The 26853-nt window shown below is 40.7% G+C and overlaps 1 pseudogene; it reads right to left on the bottom strand.

Annotated features, from left to right (window-relative positions):
• Nucleotides 1-24985: 24985 nt before the first annotated feature.
• The window catches only part of LOC114636391, a 43406-nt pseudogene continuing 41538 nt past the window's right edge, over nt 24986-26853 (bottom strand).

Genomic DNA, 26853 nt, shown 5'->3' on the forward strand with positions numbered 1-26853 from the left:
TTTAACCTATACTGTCAGTCACGTAAGACACAGATAAACGGCGTGACTAACAGGCCTCTGCCTCAAGAGATTTACATATTAATAAGGCCAGGGGGCCTAGATAATTGAGTTATTCCTCCCTGGTCCCTTCTCCTTCCCACCCTCTATATAAGCCAGCTCTCTCCAGACTCTTGGGGTTGAATCCACATTCATATCCAACTTTTCCATCATAGATAACAAAAATTTCAACTTGGAAACTCACTCCACGTGTCTTCTGGAACCTGGGACTTTCTTGTGTATGTGGGAAACCTCCGCTATGGGAAAAGCCTCCAGGACAGACATGCCACCACCTGGGGATGGACCTGCCACCGCGGTCCATGCTGTGTCCCCACACTACTGCTCTGGGAACTCTGCCACCTCTACTGTCCGCGCACAGGTCCGAGCCACCCCACGCCCCACCTGTGCATGACTGTTTCCCATCAGAGGACAATCCTTTGACAGTAGTTTTCTCCATTAAGATTCATTCTTTTCAGATAGCATTAGCTTAAATCAAGGTGACAATTATAACTATCCACCATGGTGTTCTAAACCCATCCTCTGATTTCTTTCCATAAATTCTCAAACCCCAGGGACTAAGGAAATAAGACACTGAGTAAAGTGCTGGCCACAAAAAGATAAAGACATGAAGCATTTCCCCAGCACTCACAGGAAAAAATGACAGAAGGCTCCCATGGACGCACAGTTTACACAGTGTAGCCAACTGGTGAGAGACCCTGCCTCAAAAACTAAGGTGGAGAGCAATAGCAGAAGACATTTGATGTTGACCTGTAGCCTACACGTATTCTCAAAGGTGTAGGCAACTACATACACACAACTACATACACGTACAAACACATTCATACAATCTCAAAGCTCCTGTTAACAGATTTGTCAATGAATTCCTTTGTCTGTTCTTCTCAACTTGGCCTTATTAATCAAATCTGCCCTCTTTTTCCTCTCCATCTATTCATCTAATTATCATATGCAGATAGTTGGCTAAGTCTATACTGTGAGAATTCTCAGAACCCTGACTTTTGCCCTAACCCTGGTATCAGATCAATAGCAAGACTGTATTTATTTCTGAGCCTAATGCTTCCTCTACTGTTACCTGAAATTGAACATTGACTTGTTAAGGACACAGAAAAAAATAAGTACATAAAAACTGATAAGTCTGTTTCAAACACCTGTGTGACTAATTTTGCTTTAAAGTGCTGTAAACATCATCAAGTCATATCAGACTGGAACCTGAGTTGCTTCTGACTGCAAATGACCTCTAGCCTGTGAGTCATCTGTGTACTCTAAGTATTTTTAGCAACTTGTTAAAGACATGAGGTAAATGATTCAATAAATGTGCGTAGGGATGAGAGTGCTGTGGTTATCAAGATGTAGTCCCATCACCTAATGTTGGCCTGTATATCTGCAGCTCCATTCTCAGTATTCTCATCTTTTCATGTTTAAAGCTACCATATAAAATAGAACAAAGTTTAGAAAAAGCATGCCTCCCTTTATAGCCCTTTATAGGCTAAGACTTTGCATTGGATGAGCCACAGTGCTGGCTGGGTTTTACTTTCAAGAAATGACTATGATATCTATCCTTACACAGTTAGGCTACAGGCCTATAGGTGATAGGACAGATGAAGGTGATGTTAACTGTATTGCAAGATCCTCTCATGCAAAGTAAGTGTTTTAGTGTAAACTGTTTCTTCCATGATAGTTTTATATTTTATGTGCTTGTGTGTGTGTGTGTGTGCGCGCGTGTGTGTGTGTGTGTGTGTGTGTGTGTGCATGCACAAGCACAAATATCTATGTAGAGGTCAAAAATCAACATGACAGGTTTTTCTCAATCACACCTCACCTCACTTATTGAGACAGGGTCTCTCACTGGATCTGACTGGCCAGCAAGCTCCTGTAATCTTTCTGTCTCTACCTTCCCACCTCTGGGATTACATGTATGTCTTTCTGACTTAGAATCCAGGAGGTCCAACTAAGGTACTCATACCTATGTGGACAGTGCTTCCCTGTTGAGGATAATATCGAAAATGGCAGCACACAACCTGGCTTGTTCTTATTGGGCTGCCATGTTCCCAACTAGACAAGGCCTGAAGCCAAGAGGGGCATCATGCTCTTACTGCTGCTCAACACAGACTGGCCAGAAGTACTGACCATGGTGCTCACTAGACATCAGCATGGGAAATGGCTCTCCCAAGCTACCATGCTGTCTCCACAAAGCTTAGCTGAATCCCAGACAATACCCTCAACTCATGTGGTTCCCAGTAGAAATGACTCTAAAGTTTAATTATTTTCCAAAGGCTTTATACATTAGGAAATGTTCAAATAACAAGATGCCCACACAATTAGTGTTATTACCCAATACCTAACCTTAGATAGAATTTGTTACCCAGGACTTTTCTTCTGCATCCATAGCTCTCCATGGCTGCTACATCTCTCCCCTCTCTCCTCTAGCTCCACCTCTTCCTTCTCTTCTTCCTCTCCTTACTCCTCCCACATTAGCTCCTCCCAAATAACCGTATTCATTGTAAAATGTAGTGGGGGATATATCTCCCTACATACCACCCTTCTACTCAGAATGAAAAAAAGCTTTCTCTCAAAATATAATTAGAGCACAACTATACCAGTTAGTAACAGTAAGGTACAAGATAGACCTAGTACCCAGTTCAACATATTGTCAGTATATAGACTATAGTTCTGTACCTGGCTTATGTCTTGCCTTTAGAATGAATCCCAGCTGAAAACCATCCTCTCAAATCTGTTCTCTCAAAGTAAACAGCCTGGTTTGTTATGAGACTATAAGTTTTGAACCCCATCAGAAATTCAGAATGACTGAATTGACTGAAAATATGGAAAGCACAGAACATAGCTTCTAAAACTTAGCCAATTTATAGGGATCACTGATCACCTGAACAGTCCCTACACTTAAAACCATTGAAGCATCTGAACATCAGCCTTCTGGCCAAGGATCATCTGACAGACCAAGTAATCCAAAATTTCTAAGGACTGCTATCTTGGCAGATATAATCAGTCAACTATTCCACAAGTGTGTCTTTTTCTGGACAGTAATTGTATGAAGATGAAAAGAGGCAATTTGCCTAGTTGCTGACTCACCACTACTGGAGTAACTCCAAAGATGTTCAGTCTATTCTAAGAACCCAAGACAGGGAAGCTGTCAGGAACAGACAAGTCTCTAATCAAATGAAAATTAATAAAGAAATGTTTGTAATGTCAATTCTGTGGACTTCTGACATTTTTGAAAACCAGCTATCTGTATAAAGCAATCTGGACTGTTGTCCACTAACTCCTCTCAGATATTTCTAATTACAGTCTAGAAAACAACCTAACAGTAAACTCAGAGCCATGAATTTGTCATAGGTCCTTAACTTACAGGCTGACAATCTCAGGTCAGTTAAAAAAAAATTAAAGAAGGACTGGGTCTAAACTTTGTTGTACCCATAACTTGAATTAATAGAAGAAATTATATGAATGAAACCCATGAATTTGCAATCAAAATAAGTTTTGTACCATCTAAGAAATTATAACTTCAGCTTAGTAACAATTATACAGATTTCTACCAATAGGTTATGGCTATGTAATGAATTCTAGCTATTCCTCCCTGTTCCAATAAAGCCATTACTTTTCCCTAGAAAGACAGCCTAATATTAACCACCTCAGTCCCCAAGCCCAGGGAATTGGGGGCGCCAACTCTTGATTAACTTCTTCAAGCTGAATATGGGCTTTGAGATATTAGAAGAGGGGCAGGGGGAGGAAGGGATCCAGCTGGAATTCCATGACATCAGTGATTCAAGCAGGTCTGCTCAATTTGGTCGATAGGAGATACATCAAAGCTATGTATTCTGTAATATACAGTTCTCAAAACAAATTTTAGTATCAAGATAATTTTTTGTTTGATTCTCTGGAATCTAGTTCTGGAGGCCTGCCTCTCTCATGTCTGGTCCATATAACTCTGGAATATATAACTTACCTTAGTGACCTCTTCTGAAACCAAATGGACAAAACTTTTTTTCCAAAAACAGAATGTCTTTAAGCCAGTAACCAGAAAAACATTTATCTTGACATTTTTTCCAGAGGAAAAATATAACAACAAGACTCAAAAATCACATCCATCTTGAAAATTAAATCAATCTAAGACAAATGAAGTAACTAAAATACTGTATGCACCTATTCTTACACCTTTCCTTTTTTGCCAACCAGAAAAACCCAGAATTACTGTGGAGCCCACATTAGACAGAACCCGAGTCTCCTGTGAGGCAATATAACTTTGTATCCTGTTAATACACCTGATTTACACTATCTTTCTGTTCAGCTCTCTGCCTAGTACAGCTTTTTATTAATACCATCTCTCTGTTTGACTCTCTATCTAAGCACCCTCTATTTATACATTGCATTCTCTATTCTAGAGTCAGTGACAATTTCCCTATCTTAGTTGTGAACCCCAGGAGAAACTCCTCATGTGATTTGGACAAATTTGTTTATAGATCTTTCCTAAAAGCAAATAATCTCTATATTGTAACTTTACACATAAATCAGTAACTGCTCCACAATGGAGGCTTATTCATTTGGCTTTCTTGCGTCAGAGCAGCTAAGAAAGTATACCTGTCTGTCTGTAGGTCTCTGCCTAGAGCCACAGACAAATTTTCCCTACCTATCTTTGTTCCAAACTGCAGGCAAGATTCCCCATGTGAATCAGACAAATCTGTTTATAAATTATTTTCTCAAAGCAAATAATCTCCATTTATAAATTGTCAGTTAAATCAGTAACTGCTCCAAAACTTTGGAGGCTTATTTATTTGGCTCTGACTGCAGCAGCCTGCAATTTCTCTCAGCAGAGGACCTGCCTGCAGCAGTTTCTTTGTTCACAGTTCCCATGCTAGGGTCACGTGACTTGTCTCAGTGCTACTTACTCACTCACTTTAAAAAATAAAATTAAGATACAATTTTCGTTCCCAGGTGAAATAGACTTAAATTTTTAGTGAATTCATGCCCGAAGTTGGTGTGCCACTTGTTGAGGTTAATTTTTAAAATGGTGACACCTAACCCGGCTTCTTCTTATGAGGCCACCATTTTTCTGACTAGACAAGGCCTGAGGCCAAGAGCAGCAGTGTGCTTTCACTGCTGCTCAGCACAGACTGACCAGAAGCACTGACCCTGGTACCCACTAGATGCCAGCATGGAAGATGGCTCGGCCAATCTACCACACTGACTCCACAAAGCTTGGCTGAACCCCAGAAAATACCCGCCATCCACTTGATACCCAGTGGAAATGAGACTCTAAGGCTTAATTATTACCCAAAGGATTTATACATTTGGAAATGTTCAAATAACAAGATGCCCACACAATTAGCATTGTTACCCAATACTTAACCTTAGATAGAATTTGTTATCCAGGACTGTTCTTGATGCATCCATAGCTCTCCATGGCTGCTACATCTCTCCCCTCTCTCCTCTAGCTCCACTTCTTCCTTCTCCTCTAACTCTCCTTACTCCCCCCACATTAGCACCTTCCAAATTACCAAGTTTATTGTAAAATGTAGTGGGAGTAATATCCCGATACACTTTTCCCTTATCCTAGTTTTATATTTTTAAAGTATAAAGGCCTTTGAATTTGGACAAGCTCATTACATCATCTACAGTATGGACACAGAAGTTTCCCCCTAGTTTTCATGTACTCTGTGTGCTTTGATTGGGATTTCCACTGAACACCCTTTATATTTGCATGACTTGATTCCTGATTTGTCCCTACTAAGATCAAACCAAGTTTCCTCATGAGAGGAAACTCAAAAAAGAATCTGAATCTCAACGAAATTTACTGTTGCTGTCTTGAATCTTGCCATTTCCTACAGTGACTCTAGTAAGAGAATATGGCTTTCTATTAGTCTACCACAATTCTAATTTTTAAAATGTATTTTTACTTATACTTTGATAATTCCATACATACAGATTTTGGACATGTGGTACATATAAACACTGAAATGCTATTCAACTGAAAAAGAAAATGAAATTTCCAGATAAATGGGTAGAACTAGAAAATACTAGGAGATGGAGAAAAAAATAATTTAATTGTGTTTTGTTAATTTAAATAAATTTATAGATAGAGAGATAGAGAGATAGAGATAGATAGAGAGAGGGGGGGCTAAAACAACAATAACAAACCACCTCAGTCAAAAATCTGACTAAAAGAATCCTCCCTCACCAATTTAATCAAATAGACCTTCTTTATTCCCTGGACAACTCTTATTGTTATTGCCAGGGGAAAATTCTATTTTCTTTCTACCTTCAGAGAGCATTGTTGTTTTCATGTATGTCTTCATGATGAAGTCACAGGCATGGATATTACAGCTATGTCCATGTTTCCCAGTAGAGCATGTTGCTGTCTTGAATCTTGCCACTGCCTACAGTGGCCCTAGTAAAAGAATGTGGTTTTCTATTGGTCTACCACAATTCTAATTTTTAAAATATATTTTTACTTATACTTTGGGAATTCTATATGATTGGATTTTGGAAATGTGGTACATATACAAACAACGGAGTTTGTTCATGTCCAAAACTTTGGTTGAAGTTTTTCATCTGCTTCCCCTTTTCCTGAGAACCTTTGGTGACCACTTCATGATCCTGGATTATAAATACAAGGAGAAGGTTTAACTAGACCTCAATCACCTTCTCAACACATTTAGGCTAACCTAGTGACTACCAGATGAAGCTGGTGAATACACCAACTAATATTCATTTATGTAGCTTCCCATGCATCCTGTATCCCAAAGAAAATAAAGTTACCCAGATTATTTTAATTGAAAAAAGATGTGTGTCTGTGTGTAACTGTGTGTGCACTGCATGCACGAATAATAGTGTGTGTGCATGTATTCTCAAGCACTGGAATGTTTTATGTGTAAATACATATGCTGGGGCCAGAGAAAGATTTCCAGAGTCTCCTTAGTCAGTCTCTACCTTATGTATTAAGGCAGAGTCTCTCATTTGTACTAGAACTTACCAACTCTCACACTTTGGCCAGCTTGTGCATGGGTTGATATATATATTCACACAAACGCACAGGGATTTAATGTACGTTGCCATATCAGCCTGGTATGTGTGCAGCAGATTTGATTGCTAGCCCTCATAATTTCTCTGCAAATACTTTACCCATTGAGCCATTGTCCCAGTTCCCAAATTACCCAATTTTTGTCTTTTTTATTAAATATATTATTTACATTTCAAATGTTATTCCCTTTCCCAGTGTCCCCTCTCCAAATACCCTATCCTACCCCCCTTTACCCTGTTTCTCTGTGGGTGCATCCCTTCCCACCCACTCCCACCTCATTACCCTAGCACTTCTCTAGATTGAGGCATCAAGCCTTCACAGAACCAAAGGCCATCAATTCCACTGATGACAGATAAAGCTGATTCATCTCTTTGTCTAACTGCTCCATTGGGGTCCCTGTGCTCAGTCCAATGGTTGGCTGCAAGTATCCTCATATCTGTTGGTCAGGATCCGGCAAAGTATCTCAAGAGACAGCTGTATCAGGCTCCTGCCAGCAATCACTCCTTGGCATCCACAATAGTGTCTGGGTTTGATATCTGTATGTGAGATAGATCCCCAGGTAGGGTAAGCTCTGGACAGCCTTTCCTTCAATTTCTGCTCCACTCTTTGCCACTGCATTTCCTTTAGACAGGAGCAGTGCTGGGTTAAAATTTTGGAGATTGATGGGTAGCCCCATCCTTCAACCAGGGGGTGGGGGGCATGCCTAACCTCCAACCAGGGGGTGGGGGGCATGCCTAACCTCTGGATATAGTCTTGACACGTTCTCCCTCCACTTTGTGAGGTATTTCAGCTAATGTCATCCCCATGGAATCCTGGGAGGCTCTTGCTATCCTGGCATCTGGAACTTTCTGGTTGGTATCTCCAGTATCCCAACTCCCATTGCTGCACATCTCTGTTCAATTCCCTGACCCTCTATACATCTTCTCCAGCTCCTCCCATACCTGATTCTTCCCTTGTTTTCCCCTCCCCCTATTCTCTTTTACAAAAGTCCCTCCCAGTCTCTACTTCCCTTGATTATTTTGTTCCCCATTCTAAGTAGAACTGAAACATCCACTCTTTGGTCTTCCTTTCTCTTGAGCTTCATGTAATCCATGAGTTGTATCACAGATATTCCTCACTCTTTCACGGAAATCCACTTATCAGTGAGTGTGTACCATGTGTGTTCTTTTGTGTTTGGGTTACCTCACTCAGGATGATATTCTCTAGATGCATCCATTTGCCTGCAAAATTTCATGAAGTCATTGTTTTTAATAGCTGAGTAGTATTCCAGTGTATAAATGTACCATATTTTCTGTGTCCATTACTCTGTTGAGGGACATCTGAGTTGTTTCTAGCTTCTGGTTATTATAAATATGGCTGCTATGAACATAGTGGAGCATGGGTCCTTATTAAATGTTGGAGCATCTTCTGGATATATGCTGAGGAGTGATATAACTGGGTCTTCAGGTAGTACTACGTACAATTTTTGGGAAACTGCCAGACTGATTTCCAGGGTGGTTGTACCACCTTGCAATCCCACCAACAATAAATGAGTGTTTCTCTTTCTCCACATCCTTGCCAGCATCTACTGTCACCTGATTTTTTATCTTAGCCATTCTGACTTATGTGAGGGGGAAATCTCAGGGTTGTTTTGAATTGCATTTCCCTGATGACTAAGGATGTTGAACATTTTATTGGGTGCTTCTCAGCCATTATATATTCTCCAGTTGAGAATCCTTTGTTTGGTTTGGTACCCCATTTTTAATAGGGTCATTTGATTCTCTGGAATCTAACTTCTTAAGTTTTTTCTATATATTGGATATCAGCCTCTCTCAGATGTAGGGTTGGTAAAGATCTTTTCCCAATCTGTTGGGTGCCATTCTGTCCTATTGACAGTGTCCTTTGCCTTACAGAACATTTGCAGTTTTATGAGTTCTCATTTGTCTATTGTTGATCTTAGAGCATAAGCTATTGTGTTCTGTTCAGGAACTTGTCCCCTGTGCCCATGTGTTTGAGGCTCTTCCCCACTTTCTCTTCTATTGTTTCATTGTATCTGGTTTTATGTGGAGGTCCTTGATCCACTTGGACTTGAACTTTGTACAAGGAGATAAGAATAGAAACATTTACCTTCTTCCACATTTTGACTGCCAGTTGAACAAGCACCATTTGTCAAAAACGCCTTTTTCCACTGGATGGTTTTAGCTTCTTTGTCAAAGATCAAGTGACCATCGGTGTATGTGTTCATTCCTGGGTCTTGAATTCTATTCCACTGATCTACCTGCCTATCACTGTACTAATACCATTCAGTTTTTGTCACTATTGCTCTGTAATACCACTTGCAGTCAGGGATGGTGATTCCCCTAGATGTTCTTTTATTGTTGAGGATATTTTTTCACTCTCTTCGGTTTTTGTTTATTCCAAATGAAACTGCAAGTTACTCTTTATTATGAAGAATTTCTTTATGAAGAATTCAGTTGGAATTTTTATGGGGATTGCATTAAATCTATAGGCTAATTTTGGAAAGACTGCCATTTTTACTATATTAATCCTGCCAATCCATGAGCATGGGAGATCTTTCCATCTTCTGAGATCTTCTTCAATTTCTTTCTTCAGAGACTTCAAGTTCTTGTCATTCAGATCTTTCACTTGTTTGGTTAGAGTCACACCAAGATATTTTATATTGTTTGTGACTATTTTGAAGGGTGTTGTTCCCTTAATTTCTTCCACAGCCCATTTATCCTTTGAATATATGAAGGCTACTGATTTATCAGAATTAATTTTATATCCAGCCACTTTGTTGAAGTTGTTTATCAGGTTTAGGAATTCTCTAGTGGTATTTTGGGGGGTCACTTAAGTATGCTATCATATAGTCTGCAAATAGTGATATTTTGACTTCTTCCTTTTCAATTTGTATTCCTTCAATCTCCTTTTGCTATCTAATTGCTCTAGCTAGAACTTCAAGTACCATATTGGAGAGAGAGAGAGAGAGAGAGAGAGAGAGAGAGAGAGAGAGAGATCATCTTTGTCTAGTCCGTGATTTTAGTAGGACTGCTTCAAGTTTCTCTCCATTTATTTTGATGTTGGCTACTGGTTTGCTGTATATTGCTTTTACTATGTTTACGTATGGTTCTTGAATTCCTGATCTTTCCAAGACTTTTAACATGAAGGGAGACTAACTGACTGGATATATAAACAGGACCCAGCATTGTGCTGAATATAGGAAACACACCTCAGTGACAAAGACAGACACTACCTCAGAGTAAAAGGCTGGAAATTTTTTTCCAAGCAAATGGTATCAAGAAACAAGCTAGAGTAGCCATTCTAATTGACTTTGAACCAAAAGTTATCAAAAAAGATCAGAAACGACACTTTATATTCATCAAAGGAAAATTCTACCAAGAACTCTAAATTTTGACCATCTATGCTCTAAATACAAGGACACACACATTCATAAAAAAAAAAAAACTTTATTAAAGCTCAAAGCACACATTGCACCTCACCCAATAATAGTGGGAGACTTCAAAACCCCACTATCATCAGTGGACAGATCATGGAAACAGAAAATAAACAGACATATGGTGAAACTAACAGAAGTTATGGACCAAATTGATTTAACAGATAACTATAGAACATTTCATCCTAAAAAATTATCTATATATGTAACAAATTGTTTTTCAGTAGCTCTTTCTACTTGTTGTAAGGCCAATAATCCTTCGGGGATTAAAGATTAAGGAGAAGTAAGATCAGTACTCCCTTTAAGAATATCAAATAAGGGATTCAATTCTCCTGGAGTAAGCTTTAGATAGGGACAGTGCCAACTGATATCACCTAACAACTTTTGGAAATCACTTAAAGTTTTAAAAATCTCCCTATGGATAATTATCTTCTGGGAATAAACAGCTTGATCTGTAAGTCTAAAGCCTAAATAATTATAAAGATCCTGAGTTTGTACTTTTTCTGGAGTTGTTTGTATTTCTTTATCAGCTAATGCCTGTTGTAAATCTCTGCAACATAAAAGCAAGTCCTGAGGTTCTTTTCCTGCTAAAAAGAAATAATCCATGTAATGTATGATGTATATCATTAGCCATTGCTGTTTTATAGGCTGAATGGCTTGTGCCACAAATTTATGACATAATGTAGGACTATTGACCATGCCCTGGGGAGGAATTATCTGTTGATATCTTTTCATAGGTTCTTTAAAATTAATAGAAGGAACACTGAAAGCAAATCTTTCACAATCCTGAGGGTGCAAAGGAATAGTAAATAAACAGTTTTTTCAAATCTATTACTATTTTATAATATCCTTTAGAAATGGCTACTGGAGATGGAAGCCCAGGTTGGAAAGGTTCCATAGGACCATTGTTTCATAAACCTTTCTTAGATCTTGTAGCAGTCACCACTTACCAGATTTTTTGTTGATATCAAATATTTGATTATTCCATGGCAACTGAGATTCTGTTATATGCCGTGCCTCTAGTTGCTGCTGCACAAGTGAAGAGACAGCTTCTATTTATTCTCTATATAAAGACCACTGATCAACCCACATTTGAACATTATTAAGCTATTGAATTTATCAGCATGGGATGCAGGCAAGATAGTGGTATTACAGAAAATACCCCAAACCTCTAGTGTTAGAATGAAACGTAGGCCTTTCAAATGTTTTAATGCCTTGCCCTTCCTTTCCTAGCCCTTGACCAGGCATTTGTTCAGTTTCTGCTTCATTAGGACTGCTACCATAAGGTCCATCTGTGACAAGAGATCTCTTCCCCAGAGTGTAATAGGCAAATGTGGCATGACATAGGGTTGAACTTGTCCTGAATTGCCCTCCACATCTTTCCAGGTTAGAAGTTTGGAACTTCGTTTTGGGTTATTGGCATAACCAATCCCTTGATGGTGAGTGAGAGTATCAGATAAAGGCCAAGTTGAAGGCCAGTCTTGTCCTCTAATAATTGTTACATTAGCCCCAGTATCTATTAACCCTCCAAAACTTTTTCCTTCAATTACTAATTTAAAGTTATGTCTCATATTACTGATAGATTGAACCCAGTACACGTCAGAGGAAACAGAACCATCTTGTCCTCTCTTACTTTTAACAAATTTGAAGAGTAGCAGATACAAAGGAACTGAAACAAGTTGAGCAATTCTTTTGTTAGCAGGTATAGTTATAATGTCATGGAAGGAAGCAGCCATAATTCTAATTTCTCCTGCATAATCATTATCTATAACTCCTTGATAGATCAGTTTCCTGGCTAGGAAGCAGCTTCATGGTCTCATAAGCTGCACGTTGCCTTGGGGTCTGAGGCTGACTCCTTCTCCAGTTTCCAGATAAGGGACAGATTTGTCAAGTTCTGCCTTGGCTTTGTATGGCTGGATGGTGACGAAACAGGCTGCATTAGCATTCTCATAAGCCAATTGGGTAACAAAAGAAACTCCTGCCTAAGGATCTCTAAAATTTCTTTCAGCTGCTTTTAGCAGTTCATAAGGACCCTGTTAGATAAACTCCCACTGAGATCCCCTTTCCAATTTGGAGAGTTAAATTTGCTTCTACCATTGTATCCAATAAAGCTTGTGGGGGTGACAGGCCAGTAGTACTATGCTACAGCTGTTTTTATCTCTTTTGTTCATTTCCACCTGATCGATCCTCTTCTCAACTACAACATGGGTGAGTCAAAAATCCTGAACCCACGATTGAACTGTAAACTGCAGCTAATGGAACATTGGCAGTCCAACTATACCTCTAAGTTTCCCTTGCAACACCAGAGCATACTCACAACCTTGGAAGACAAAACCCAGTTTTAAACAATCCATTCTCTTTAAAATCAATACCAAGAGCATTACTTTCATGTTACAAAGTTTGGCTGCCAGTTTGTATCTATGAATGCATGAAAGTGCAGCTTTTAATAACTCATTAAAGAGACACTGTGTTAAAGCCTATTCTTTATAAGTCTAGTTTATGAATTACTACAACCCTGAGTTACCAGTTTTAAACAAACTTTCTGTTACCAAAGTTACAAATTTTTTAATCATACCAATAACTTATAAGCCAATACTCTATAGCCAAGACATGTAGAACAAATTTATACTTTTAAAACCAGTCAGAAACAAAGAGAAGTAGATACACATCTTATATATTTAGACCAGACAAAATTTTCTTACTTTTTCTAGCTGTAATTTCAAGAGAAAAGCACCTTGTCCCTTGCTGAACCCAACAAACATAGTCACAGAGATTTTTCTAGGAAAAAACGGCCATCAGCTCCCTTAGCATAGAAGTCAAAAAGCTGCTGCTCCCTTTAAAAGCAGCTTATGCAGACAATCAGCTCCCAGCAAAGCTTCTCCAGATGAGCTTGACTCTTAGATACAGGTGTAGAGTAACTTATCAGTTTCAGCTGTGCAAATTGAGACTGCCTTTTAAACAAGTTAAACGAATTCAAGTGTTGGATAGCCAATAGATAAATTTTTAACCATTTTTTTCTTTTGAATATGAAACACAGAACCACAATAATTCAAATAAAGAAACGAAAACAGACACAAATTAAGGACATGGACAGATGGGTGCACAAAAGACAGAAAGACAGAGAGGGAAAACAGAACTAAGAATGTCTCTAGTAGGAGCCAGAGAGGGAGCAGGATGTCTCCAGATTTCCTCCTCTTCCTAGAAGAGCTCTGAAATAGCTTATATCCATTTTCCTTCTCTTTTGCCAAAGTGTCCCGGACAGGGGAAACTGCTTTTTTGAAACCCTTTCTCATTCTCTCTCTCTCTCTCTCTCTCTCTCTCTCTCTCTCTCTCTCTCTCCCTTTCTCTCTCTTTCTCAAGAACAGCATGAATCTACTTGAGCTAAGAATTTTTCTAACATCTGTTTTTTAATTCCTGCTCCTCTTGCCTGAAGCAGCTCTTAGGCAGCAGATGAAGGCCTATTTATAATTTTCCTGTAACAAATTGCACCATCTCCCCTAGGTGAAGTCAGCATTGGGTCAATGCCTCTTCAGCCTAGCCATATCCCTTTTTAATGAACCTCCTGAAACAACAGCCTCAAAAAAAATAAACTTTATAACTAGCACTATCCTCAGTGGTGTTTGTTGCTTATCATGCAGGATACCCTTGCTTCTTCCATTTATTGTTGATCTCCACCCAAGACAGTGTTTCTCAGTGCCCACCCCCCATTTTCAGGCCCCTTGTTAGAGTGCCACCTGTAGCCATCCAGTGACCATGAATGAACTGGTTTTACCTTAAATGTGGGCTAGAAATATAAAGGACAAGGGGGAATCAGGGGGTAGGAGCAAGAGAAACATGGAGCCAAGACAAGTTTCTGATCAAGGATTAAAGTTTAATATTCAGCACTGTGTTTATATAGGGGAAGCCCACTGAACCCACCCTTTGTTTCAGCTGGATTATGTCACAAAGAAAGCTCAGTGGGCTGTCTATTCTTCTAAGTTTCTGTAGGAAGTTGTATATGCAGCCAGGGTGGATGACTCCACTGGGATTGCTAAGGTCCACTGTAGTGAAAAAGGTCTATTCAGCCTGCTCATGGCTGGAAAGGTCACAGGACATGAAGTCTTTTCAGAGACAAGGATATTCTTAAGTTAATAATTTGCTTAATTTGGGGGCTGGAGCAATGGCTCAATGGGTAAAGTATTTACAAAGTACAAGGGCTGCCATTCAAATCTGCTGCCCACATATCAGGCAGATAGTGAAGTCTGCTTAAAATCTCAGTGTATGAGAGATGGGGGTAGGAATCCCAGAGCAAACTGGCTAAATGCCAGAGTTAGTAATTTCTGGGTACAAATGAGAGATTCTGCCTTAATACATAAGTTAGAAACTGACTAAAGGAGACACTGGAAATCTGTCTCTGGCCCCAACATATATATTCACACATGCTTGTGAATACACACACACACACTCACACACACACACACTTTTTCAACTAAAATGATAATCTGGCTAACTTTGACTTCTCTGGGACTCTCTTATAGGATGCATGGGAAGGAACAAAATGGATATTGGTTGGTGTAGTCACCAGCTCCATACAGATCAGGTTAAATGTGTCGAGAAGATAATCAAAGTCTAGTTAAACATACTCCTTGTATTAATAACCCATGAAATGGTCACCAAAGTTTCACAGGGAAAAGACAAGCATAAGAACAACTTCAACTAAAGTTTTACACCCTAACTCTTTCAAAGTACTCTACTGGGAAATATGAATATAACCGTAAATAATATCCAAGCTTATGGTCTTATCATGAAAACCAACAATGCTATTTCAAGATAGAGAGAAAAATAGAATTTGGCACTGGACATAATGAATTTTGTCCAGGGGATAAAGCAGTTCTCTTTAATGATATTTGTGAGGAAAGACTCTTTCAGATGAATTTTTAACTAAGGTAGGTTTGTCATTGATGTTTTATCTTCTTTCAGTTTTCTCTATAAACATATATACATACATACATACATATAAATTAAGTAAAACACGATTGAATTGTTTCTCCTCTTCACATCTGTGAAGGTTTGTATATGTTTGGCCCAGGAAGTGGCACTGTTATGAGATGTAGCCTTATTGGAATAGGTCTTGTCACTGTGTGAATGGGCTTTAATACCCTTGTCCTTGCTGCCTGGAAACCAGCCTTTGTTAGCTGCCTTAGAACAAGAGGTGGAACTCTCAGCTCCTCCAGCCTCATATTTGCCTGGACACTGTTATGCTCCTGTCTTGATGATAATGGACTGAACATCTGAACTTGTAAACCAGTGTGGGGTGTTGGGCTGTGAAAAATAGCTGGGTGCCAGGTTGAGCATAAGTCGTGGACCTCAGACAGTTATCAGATGGCAGGTGTTCGGCTCTGCTCCCAGGCCCTGGTTCTTTTCATTCAGCTTCAGCCCTTCACAGCCCCTCTCACAGAGAGGTCTATGGTCATCAGTCAGGAGGAACGGTGCTTCAGGCTCTCCATGTAAATGAGGTACCTCCAAGCTCTCAGACCAAGCCAATGAGTGTTATCTGCTGCCAGACCCTAACCCATCCTGAAGCTGTATATAAGGGCTCTATTCAGGGGAAGTAAAGTGTGTTCGAGAATCATCCTGGTGTCTGAGAGTTTCTGTAGCAAGAGCTGTAACACTTTGGAAGAGATTTGCTCTCCTGGAACCTGCCTGGGACACCAAGCTGCCTCCTTGCCAGCTAACCGGCTTCTTATCAGCCCAGCCCGGCTGACTCAGCGCTGGAGAGACAGGTGCAGCACCTGGGAGTGACTGGGTGGTGACAGCGGAGATGCAAGCAGAGGCAGCAGCAGAGGCAGACGATCTCCCCTCCCTGCTCCCACTCTGTCTCATTGGCACGGACCCCCACACCAGACCCAGCTGAAGATCGTCGTGGGATGTCCTCTGGAACAAGGGACCCACAAGCCAGTTCCAATTAAATGTCATCCTTTTAAGAGCTGCCTTAGTCTTGGTTTCTATTCGTAGCACTAAAACCCTAATAAGACACCCTTCCTACCAAATTCGACACTCCTCTTCTTTAATCATTGTTGTTGCATATAGATATAAATGAATCAATATATAATTACAACCACTGAATCCCTTCAAAGTAGCCTGCATGTGTATGTTTCTATGAATTACATGTGAGTAAGAACACATTATGTTTGTTTTTCTGGGGCTAGGTTACCTCATTCAACTTAGTATTTTCTAGTTCTACTTAAATACCTGAAAAAAAATTTTGCACCTCAACAGTATTCCACTGTGTATATGTACCACCTTTCATTATCCATATATATGGAATTCTCAAAGTATAAATAAAATATATATTCTAAAAATTAGAATTATTGTGGTAGACTAAAAGAATATCACATTCCCTCACTAGGGTCACTGCAGAAAACAGCAAGATTCAAGACACCAACAGCAAATTTGGTTGAAAATCAAATTCTTTTCTGTGATTCCTTCTGGCAGATCCCATGTATGTCTTCTAGAACTACTACTTGGTCTAATCTCAGCAGGGACAAAACAGGAATCAGTTCATGCCAATGTAAAGAGTGTTGTGGAAATCCGATGCAAACAGAGTACATGAAAACATGAGAAGACTGGTGTGCCCTAACTGTTAATGACTTAATGAGCTTGCCCAAACCAAAGGCTATGTGTATACTTTTACAATATGAAACCAGAATAAGGGAGACGCAATGTTCACAAAACTATGAGGAACTTAGTTGTAATTCCTGGAATGAAAGTCAGAAAGCCACACATGTAACCTCAGTGGTGAGGAGGTAGAAACAGAAAGATCCCCGGAGCTTGTTGACAAGTCAGATCCAGTGAGAGACCTTCTCTCAAAAAGTAAGACAGGTGTAATTGAGAAAAACCTCTGATGCTGATTGTTTTACCTCCACATAGGAACATGTTTTTGTGTATACACACACACACATACACACACACACACACACATAATATATAAAACTCTTATGGAAATAACAGTTTACTCTGAAACACTTAATTTACATGAGAGGATCTTATAATAGGGGTAATATGACCTTCATTTGTCCTATCCACCTGTAGGCCTGTACTCTGCATAAGTATAGCCTAGTCATTTCTTGAAACTAAAACCCAGACAGCACTGTGGCCCATCCAATGCAAAGTCTTAGCCTATAAAGGGCCATAAAGGGAGGCATATTTTTTCTGAACTTTGTTCTATTTTATATGGTAGCTTTAAACATGAAGAGATGAGAATACTGAGAATGGAGCTGCAGATATACAAGCAGACATTAGGTGATGAGAACACATCCTGGTAATCACAGCACTCTCATCCTTGTGCACATTTATTGAATCATTTACCACATATCTTTAACAAGTTGCTAAAAATACTTAGAGTACATAGATGACTCACAGTCAGACAAAAAGCAGAAGTGAGTTACAGCCAGAAGCAATTCTGGTTGCAGTCTGAGATAATGAGGTGATGTTTACAGCACATTTAAGTAAAATTTAATCACACAGATGTTTGAAACACACAGACTTATCAGTATTGATGTACTTATCCTTTTCTGTGTTCCTAACAAGTCAATGTTTAATCTTAGATAACAGCAAAGAAAGCATTAAGCTCAGAAATAAATAGTCTTGCTATTGATCTGAAACCAGGGTTAGGGCAAAAGTCTGGATTCTGAGAATCCCCTCAGCACAGGCTGAATCACCCATCTGCATGTGATAGAGATGAATAGAAGTAGTGGGCAAGGAGGGGAGGTTTGGCCAATGAGGCCAAGTTGAGAAGAACAAAGGGGTTAATTGAAAACAAGACTGTTAACAAGAGCTTTTAGACTGTGTGAATTGTTGTGTGTGTGAATGCGGGAGCCCACATCTTTGAGAGTACATGTTGGTTACAGGTCAACATCAAGTGTCTTCTGCTATAGATCTCCATTTTAGTTTTGGAAGCACATCTCTCATCCATTGGCTACACTGGCTAAACAGCCAGCCCAAGGATCTTCCTGTCTCTTTTTCTGTGAATGCTGGAAGAATGCTTCATGTCTTTATCCTTGCATGGCAAACACTTTACTCAGTGACTTATCTCCTCAGCCTCTGGGCTTTGAGAATTTATGAAAGAAATCAAAAGTTGGGTTTAGGGTATCATGTGGATATTTATTAATGCCACCTTGATATAAGCTAGGGTCATCTGGGAAGAAGAAATTCTTAATGGAGAAAATTGCTGCCAAAGGATTGGCCTCTATGCAAATCTGTAGTGTGTTTTCTTAATTAATGATTGATGTGGGAGGCCCAGTTATCTGTGGAGAATGTCACCTCTGGGAAAGTTGTCTTGAGTTGTATAAGAAAACAGGCTGAGCAAGCCATGAGGAGCAAATTAGTAAGCAGTGTTCCTCCATGGAGTTCCACCCTCCAGGTTTCTGCCTTGAACTCTTGTCCTGACATCTATGGCAGGTAGACTGACACAAAGCTCTAAGAGGGATAAATCCTTTCCTCAACACATTACATTTGGTCATGGGAATTTATCACAGCAATAGAAACCCTAATTTTTACAAGTATGCATCCTCTACAACCTCACCAGCATGTGCTATCTCTTGAATTTTTAGTCTCAGCCATTCTGAATGCATGGGTATGAGGTGGGATCTCAGAGTCATTTTATTTGCATTTCCCTTATGACTATGGACTTTGAACATTTTTCTTTAGGTCCTTCTCTGTGGGACAGTGAGCTGTGAAGGCCGGAAAGCCTGGTAGAAGAGTCCTAGAAGCCCCGGCACCCTGGCTTCTGGGCCTCTGGGATGGGAGGTGCTTCGGACCTTCCCTATCTGGCTCTCTCAGCTTCAAGATTTCCACAGTCCCTCCCACAGAGAGGTCCATGGTCAGGGATCACGTAGGAGTAGCACCTTCATGCAGGTGGGGCATTCCCAAGCTCTCAGACCAAGCCAATAGGGGTTACCAGCTGCCACCCCAAAACTGTACATATTGGCCAAGCTCAAAAGTAAAGGTGTGTGAGATCCTTCCCGCTGTCTGAGAGCTTTTGTCGGGGTTCCTCCCCTCGTCACCGGCCAACCTGTGCACTTCAAAGAGCTGTAAGACTTCTCCCCTGTCCTCCACGGCTGCTGAGGCACTCCCAGGCTGCCTGTGGACAGAGGAAACCAAAGAGCTGTAACACTTCTCCCCTCTCCTCCGCCGCTGCTGTTGAGGCGCTGAGACACGGTTGGTGGCAAGACAGCAGCGGACTCTCCCTGTCTGCTCACCACCCATCTTGGGCTGCCCACAGACAGAGGAAGTAAGGCAGTCGCCGATCGCACCCTGTCCTCAGCCCGGCCAGAGATCCTCATGGAACCCATCTGGAAGTGGTCCCACACTTCTCACCCATTCAAGTATCCTCTGTTGAAAATTCTTTGTTTTCCTCTGTACCTCATTTTTCAAATTGGGTTATTTGGCCTGTTGTTGTCTAACAACTTGAGTTCTTTATATATTTTGGATACTAGTCCTCTCTCAGATGTAGGGTTAATGAAGATCTTTTCCCAATCTGTAGGCTGTTGTTTTGTCTTATTAATAGTGTCCTTTGACTTATAGAAATCTTTAAGTTTCATAAAGTCCTATTTATTAAATCTTGACCATAGTGTCTGAGTCATAGGTGTTCTTTTTAGGAAGTTGTCTCCTGTACTGATGAGCTCAAGGCTATTCCCCACTTTCAAGGCTATTCCCCACTTTCTGTTCTATTAGATTGAGTCTGGTTTTACATTGAGGTTTTTGATCCATTTGGACTTGGATTTTGTGCAGGGTGATACACTAGATCAATTTGCATTCTTCTACATGCAGACATCCAATTAGATTAGCACCATTTGTTGAACATGCTCTCCCTTTTCCATTGTATGATTTTGGTTTCTTTGTCAAAAATCAAGTATCTGTAAGACTTTGGGTTTATGTCTGGGTCTTTGATTTATTCCATTGATCCATCCATTTGTTTCTATATGATTACCATGCAGGTTTATTACTATTTCTGTGTACTACAGCTTGAAGTCAGGGATAGTGGTACCTCCAGAAGTTCTTTTATTGTTCAGAATCATTTTAGCTGGGTTTTTGTTTTTCCATATGAATTTGAGAATTGTTCTTTCAAGATCTGTGAAGAATTGTGTTGGAATTTTTGTGGAGATTTTGTTGACTCTGTAGATTGTTTTTGATAATATGGAGATTATTTTCACTATAGTAATCCCACCAATACATGAGCCTTATGGGCACAAAGGTAATCTTGGCCAAAACAGTGGTCTAAATAATCCTATTTCAGTTTTGCTTCTGCAGGGGCCTCTAGAGAAGCTGTTGTTGCTGTCATAATTTGCATTCCCATGAGATGGTTGCTCCTACTCTGAGATAAGCCTCACCATCGGAAATAGGTACTCTCAGTAAGTGTGTGTGTGTGTGTGTGTGTGTGTGTGTGTGTGTTTGCAAATGTGATTTGCCCTGTAGACTTCATTGTCAAGTGAATGTAGCTTTGTTCTATAACATTTATCAATCAGATACATCATACTTTTAGTCCAAGGTAAATGCATGGAGGAATAACTAAGAAAGAAAAAGCCAAAGAGGCAGAAATAGAATAAAATGGAGTTGGTCAGTGTTGGGCTGTAGAAGGACATCTTGGGTTGACATGGGCCTGGAACCCTGAGACTGCAGGTGTTTGGCAAAGCCCCCAGAACCCAGGGCACTGACACTCAGTCTCATCTCCATTTAACCTATACCATCAGTCACATAAGACACAAATAAAGGGCATGACTAACAGGCCTCTGCCTCGAGAGATTTACATATTAATTAGGCCAGGGGGCCTAGATAATTAAGTTATTCCTCCCTGGTCCCTCCTCCTTCCCACCCTCTATATAAGCCAGCTCTCCCCAGGCTCTTGGGGGCATGCGTACATTCACATCCAGATCCAACTCCCATCATGGACAATAAAACTTCTTCCACAGACTCCACATGTCTTCCGTGTTTGCCACCAAGCTTTTGGAACCCTAGACCTTCTCATGAATGTGGGAATCTGCCCCCTCACTCTTCCCATCCTCCCAGTTCCACATAGAGCTCCTTCACAGCTAACAGCTGTCCTTCAGGCCACAGCACCTGCTGTTACCATCGTTCTAAGACTTTCCCTTAGTTGAGGGACTCCTTCGCTCAGCTGAGACTATTCTCTCTCTTTCTCCTAAGAGCTGCCAGCTATACTCCAGCTTCCACATGTCTCTGCCCCTATGGCTCAGTTTTACACAGCCTTTCACTCCTAACTCTATCAAGCCCCTATGCTTCTTGCTTTGAACTTTTCTTCAAGGTTGGCCTTTCCTCTTTGTCTCTACATTTGAAATTTACAGACTAAGAAAAAGGAACCGGGAGTACAGGGGCCCCTCTCTGCTGATACACCACATGGCAGAGCAAGCCCCTCCCCCACATTGCTTCTGAACCTGCCATTGATGCTTTTCTCCCCAACAGGAACTTCTAAAACAACAATGTTCGTGATTTTCTACCAATTTTTTTTTGCCTTTTGTTTTAATATTTCTTTTTCTCTCTAATACTTGTGATATATGTCCAACACTTTCTTCAGTTTTTTTAAATTTCTTCAAGGTTCAAAAGTCATCTAAATCTACTTCCACAGGTTAAATCAACATGCTGATCACCATCTTTGAGTTCTTAATTAAGAACTAATTTCCTTTCACAGACAAACTGTTGCTGACTATCCCAGGTACATAATTAACATGATGTTTTTCTCCTTCAGCCATCCAAACACAGACTCAAAGATACCTTCCAAGACTAAAATTTCCTCAAACACCTTTGCTTTTCCAGGATCTTAATGACAGACCATGATGTACATGCTCCCAAGTAATTCAATGCTCAATATCCAGCCTTTCCAGGCATCTCCCCGCCAGGGATGCTGCTCCCCTGTGATTATACCCACAGATCCAGCAGAGACAACGCCATCTTCTGGAACCTGCCTGAGATGCCAAACTGACTTCTCCCCAGCCATCTGGTCTTACTACAGACTCCAGAGACACACACTGAGACCCAGACATACCACCACCTCCTGGAACCTGCCTGAGATGCCAAGCTGCCTTCTCCCCGGCCATCTCATCAGACTGCAGACTCCAGAGACACGCTGAGATCCAGAGACAGCACCACCTCCTAGAAGCTGCCAAGCTGCCTTCTCCCAGCCATCTCGTCTGACTGAAGACTCAGAGACACATGCCAGACTCCAGAGATGCACACCAAAACCCAGAGATGCTCGCTAAGACACAGGAACACACGCTGAGACAGAAGACAGATCCAGACCTTCCAGCCACAGATGAAATCTTTTGCCAAAGTTACATAGCTAAAGTAACATGTTAGTGAGGAAAACATAACATCTATTTAGATTAATCAGATGTCATTACCTTCAAACTGTACAACATGTATTTAATTGATTCAATGATTCCTTGCTTTCCCAATCCAACCCTCAATTCCCATTACCCTTGGCTTAATTATGCTACAAACCCCCTCCCCCACCTGTGTAGTGTTTTCTTTTGACTTCCTCATCCAAAATTTTCACTACAGATAACACCTCTCTTAAAAAAGAGGGAATTGTGGGGCAGCAAGCTATGAGAAAAAGCCAGGTACCTGATTGAATGAGCTTTGCAACCCCAGAGCCCCAGATACCCAAGGCATTCAGGCTCTTCCTAGGCCTCTGGCTCTCTCAGCTTCAGCCCTCCACAGTCCCTCCCACAGAGAAGTCCATGGTCATCGGTCACATAGGAGTAACAACCCCACATGTGGCCTACATATATCCCCAATAAACTACACTTTCAGAGGTGCCCCTTCTTTTATGAGAGAGAAGAGAGTGGGATGTTGGGCTGTAGAAGGACATCTTGAGTTGACATGGGCCTGGAACACCAAGACTGCAGGTGTTTGGCCATGTCCCCAGAACCCAGGACCCTGACACTCAGTCTCATCTCCACTTAACCTATACCATGAGTCAAATAAGACACAAATAAAGGGCATGACTAACAGACCTCTGCCTCGAGAGATTTACATATTAATTCTGTCGGGGGACCTAGATAAGTAAGCTATTCCTCCATGGTACCTTCTCCTTCCCACCCTCTATATAAGCCAGCTCTCCCCAGGCTCTTGGGGGCATGCGTACATTCACATCCAGATCCAACTACCATCATGGACAATAAAACTTCTTCCATGGACTCCACATGTCTTCTGTGTTTGCCACCAAGCTTTTGGAACCCTAGACCTTCTCCTGTATGTGGGAACCTGCCCATGGGAAAAGCCTCTGGGACTCCTCCACTGGGGTCCACGGACTGCATACGCTGCAGCACCCCTGTAGGCTGATTCTGCCACTGTTCCAGGACTCTGCCACTGCCACAGTCCATGGGTGGGCCCAAGCTACCCCCTGTGAGTTTTTTCCCACAGGTCAGGTCATTGTCCAATTCTCTTCCTTATATTCTTCTGATCATGAACCTGGTAACATATGAGTTGCACTCAGTGTGCTACTTCTTATTTAAATTGGTAGCTTATGTGTTATGGCTCATGGGAAGCCTAATTTGACTTCTATTGGCTGAGTGAATTACCTTCAGTAGGATTAAAGAATCAATAATCTCAACAATCTGCATGTTACATTCAAATTTCAGAGGTAATAATCCTTAGATTAATTATTTTGCAAACATATGCATACATGTTGTTTGAATGTATGCATGTGTTGGGACCCATGTGTGTGTGAGAGTCCATGTATACATATGTGCAGAGTGCTTGTGGAAGTTCAAAGTTGACAAAGTCTTCCTCCAACCCTATCCACTTTCCTGAGGCATAGAGATCACCAACTGGCTGCTCTAGCTAGTCAGTTTCCACAGGGATATTCTGTCCCTGCCTCTCCAGTATTTTAATTATGGGTGACCAACAAGCCTACTCATCTTTTAACTTTGTTCAGGGGCTCCAAATTCCTGTTCTTACACTTACACAATGAGGGCTTTATACACATAGCCATGTTCTCAGCTCATGTTCTAACTTGGCAAAAACATCCAAAAAACAAGAGCACCATTTTTATCTAACAAAGACTGTCCATTCTGTTCAGTAACCATTTAGTTAGGCTGAGCAGTGTGGGGATATAATCTCAGTATTTGGAAGGTGGTATCAGGGGCTTCAAAATATCTACTTCTATGTAGTGAGTTCCAGTCCAGCATGGGGTAAATGTGACACTGTTTCCAAATCAACAAACCAGCCAACTCAATCCAACCAAATCAAAAGTAAACAAACTGAAAAAAAAACATACACACAAAGTACTCTTGCTTTTGTCTATTTTGGGAAACATGTGACTGTTGAACTTTGGTGGTTAGAGGAGGTGAGCAGCTTGGTATGAGTCACCCATATATGAAGAGAAACAATCCCATCTTCATTTCTGCACTTTCTTCACAAATAAGTTGGCTTCTGGTGCCGTGACACACGGCATTATGGTAGGTATAACGTCAAGCTCCACTTATGGTTCAATTTCTTGATACAGCACTTAGAATAATAGGTTTTTCTGGTTGAAAAAAACCCTTTCTTTCTTAGTTTTAAAGGAATCTGCAACAGTTACAAAAAGCACAATGAGGACCAAACAATGAAGTGTCACCAAGGACAGAACCAAGGAAGAGATTCATTAAGGACGAATATGCCATATAAGCTCGTGAAAACTACTCTTTCCTCAGGTGCCATTCCTTAGGAGCCATACAAATTTTTAAAAATTTGGGCTCTGAGGATAAAAACTCAGGTATTCATGCTTACAGTACAAACATTTTCCTAAATGAACCACTCTCCAGGCCCTGAATTTACAAAATTGGTATACATTTTTCTATAATATTATTAATTTTTAATTAATTATTTTATTTATATACATTCAATGTTGCCCCCTCCCAGTCCTCCTCCTAGAATTCTTCACCATATCCCCCATCTCCTTTGTCTCTAAGAAGGTGCTCCCCCACCCACCCACACATCTCCATCCCATCCAACCCTGGGTATTCCCCTTCCTTGGTGCATTAAGCTCCAGATCTTCATTCTTACAATGTAGACGTTTCCCTGAATGGACCACTCTCCAGCCCCTGAATTTAAAAAATGGTTATACTTTTTTTAAGCAAAAGATACAGCTGCTAAACTGAAGAACCTAACCCTCCACAGATGTCACAAAAGAAGTTACTTGGTTCATAGAATAAATTAAAATGTGAGCAACCATACACTTCTTTGCATACAGATGCCCACAATTAAAACAACAAATTACATGTAACTTATTGAGAAATCACACTGACCTGAGTTTCCTTGCAAGGTTGGAAGCAGAAGTTCTGCAGGACTCTGACAAGAGCAACTTTCATGCTCATGAGAGCAAACCTCATGCCAATACAGTTCCTGGGTCCTATCCCAAAGGGCAGGTACATGTAAAGATTGATGCTGTCCTGATTCTTCTTGCTGAACCTTGCCCCACAGGAGTAGATGAAAGCATGTTAATGAAGTATTAATGAAATATAAAACCCACAACAGCCACTTGTTTGATATCTATTAGATACCCACAAGCAGTAGTGGACAGGATGCTTGCTTGGGTTGCATAGAGATATCTTGCTGAACTTTTTAGAGTTCATTTTTGTCAGTTTCTAAATTGTACACAATACACTGTGATTCTACTCCCTTCATTACATTCTTCACAACTAGTCATACCCCTACTTTCATGGTTCACTTTTTTCTGGTATGTGCAAGTCTTTAACATGTGGTCATAGATGCTTTGTGGTTATAATGGAAATGGGAATGTCCAGAAGACATTATATAGCATACCTACCAACACTCCAGCCACTACAATTTGTCCACCCCACCTTCTGTAATGTTATGTAGGCCTTGGAGTATCTGATATACTTTAGATGTTGTAGGCTACAGGCCTATCTCTTTCCCTTTACCATGGAGAAGCTTTTGACTGTATCAAGAATGCTATTCAAAATATTTCTTATCTGTGTGTCTGTCTGTCTATCTATTTTTTGACACAAGATATTAGTATGCATCCCTGGCTAGTCAGAAACTCTCTATGTAGAACAAGCTGGCTTCAAACTCACAAAGACTTACCTACCTTTGGCTTCCAAGTGCTGGGATTACAGAGATGAGCCACCATACCCAGATTAAGATAATTTTTCTTTAAACAAGAAAAGCACATTTGTGGGACTGTGGAAATCCTGGGGTGTTCGGCCATGCCCCCAGAGACCTGACATGAGGTCTCCATGCAATGAGTCACGTAAGGCCCAGGTAGAGGGCGGGCTAACAGGTCTCCTAAGCCCCTCCTCTCCCTAATATAAGGGGGCCTCTCGACATTTTTTGGGAG

The sequence above is a fragment of the Grammomys surdaster genome, unplaced genomic scaffold (genome assembly GCF_004785775.1).
Source record: "Grammomys surdaster isolate TR1022 unplaced genomic scaffold, NIH_TR_1.0 123837, whole genome shotgun sequence".
NCBI classification, from domain to species: Eukaryota; Metazoa; Chordata; class Mammalia; order Rodentia; family Muridae; genus Grammomys; species Grammomys surdaster.